A 1834-nucleotide genomic window follows, 5' to 3' on the forward strand; every position below is an offset into this window, starting at 1 on the left:
GTTTTATTTGAGGATATTTCACTTTTCACCATAGTCTTCAAGGGGCTAAAATATCACATTGTCTGTTTTACAGGAACAGTGTTCAAACACTGCCTTAGGAGAAAAGTGGTGTAATTCCCATATTGGAATGTACACATCACAATGTAGTTTCTCAAAAAACTTCTCTCCAGTTATTACCTCAAGATATTTCCTTTTTCACCACAGACCTGAATGTGCTCTCGAATGTCCCTTCATGGATACGTCCATGGCAGAGTTTCCAAAGTGGGTAATATAAAGAAAGTTTTATCTATGTGAGATGAATAAACATATCTATCACAAAACAGTTTCACAGAAAGTTTCTTTCCCGTTTTCGTCTGAGGATATTTCCTTTTCTACCATAGCCCTCTATGTACTCCTGAATATCCCTTAGTGGCTTTTTCTCCAAAAGAGATTCCCCAACCCTCTGAGAAAAAAGGTATAACTCGGTGAGTAAAATGTACACGTCATAAAGTAGCTCCCTGGAAACATACTCTCCAGTTTCTATCTGAAGATATTTCAGTTTTCACCATAAGCCTCAAAGTGCTCCTGAATATCCCTACACAGACTAAACAAAAACAGAGTTAGAATACTGCTCAATGAAAAGAGAAGCTTAATTGTTTGAGTGGAATTCACATGACACAGAGCAGTTTCACTGAAGACTTCCTTCTGGGTTTTACCTGAGGGTATTTCTTGTTAACCATATTCTAAAGAGCGTTCCCAAACGTCCTTTCTCGTGTTCCACAGAAACAGTGATTTCAAACTGCTCAATCCAAAGAATGATTTAACTCCATTGGACGAATGCACACATCACAAAACAGTTGCTCACAAAATTTCTCTCCAGTTTTTATCTGAAGTTATTTCCTTTTCACCATTGTCCTGAATGTGATCCTGAACATCCCATTGTGGATCCGTCCATGATGGAGTTTCCAAGCTGAGTAATGTAAAGAAAGCTTTATCTATGTGAGATGAATAAATACAGCAAAAAGCAGATTACATAAAGTTTCTTTCCAGTTTTTATCTTAAGATATTTCCTTTTTCACCACATTCCTCAATGTGCTCTGGAATGTCACTTTGTGGATCCGTCCTTCACAGAGTTTCCAAGCTCCGTAATGTAATGAAAGTTTTATCTATGTGATATGAATACACATATCACAGAGCATTTTCACAGAAAGCTTCCTTCTGGATTTTACCTGAGGATAATTCTTTCTCCATATTCAAAGAAGCGTTCCCAAATGTTCTTCCTCAGCTTCCACGAAAAGAGTGATTGCAAAGTGCTCAATCCAAAAAATGGTTTAACTGTAGGAGATAAATACACACATCACAAAGCAGTTGCTCAGAAAGCTTCTCTCCAGTTTTCATCGGAAGATGTTTCCTTGCTCTCCACAAGCCTCTGGGAGCCACTTAATATCCCTTCACAGATTCCTCAAATACGGAGTTTCCAAACTGTGCAATGTAGATTAAGCTTTAACTCTGTGAAATGAATGCACATATCAGAGAGTAGATTCTTGGAACGCTTCTTTCTGGGTTTTATTTCAGGATATTTCACTTTTCAAAATAGTCTTCAATGCTCTCCGAATTGTCACTTTTTCGGTTTTACAAGAACAGTGTTCAAACACTGCCTTATGAGAAAAGAGGTATAACTCCCTCAGTGGAATGTACACATCAGAAAGCAGTTTCTCAGAAAGCTTCTTTGTAGTTTTAATCTGAAGATAATTCCTATTTCACCATAGGCCTGAATGTGCTCCCGAATGTCCCTTCGTGAATCCGTCCATGACGGCGTTTCAAAACAGTGTAATAGGAAGAAAGTTTTATCTAT

The sequence above is a fragment of the Colobus angolensis genome, unplaced genomic scaffold (assembly GCF_000951035.1).
Source record: "Colobus angolensis palliatus isolate OR3802 unplaced genomic scaffold, Cang.pa_1.0 Scaffold458, whole genome shotgun sequence".
NCBI lineage: Eukaryota > Metazoa > Chordata > Mammalia > Primates > Cercopithecidae > Colobus > Colobus angolensis.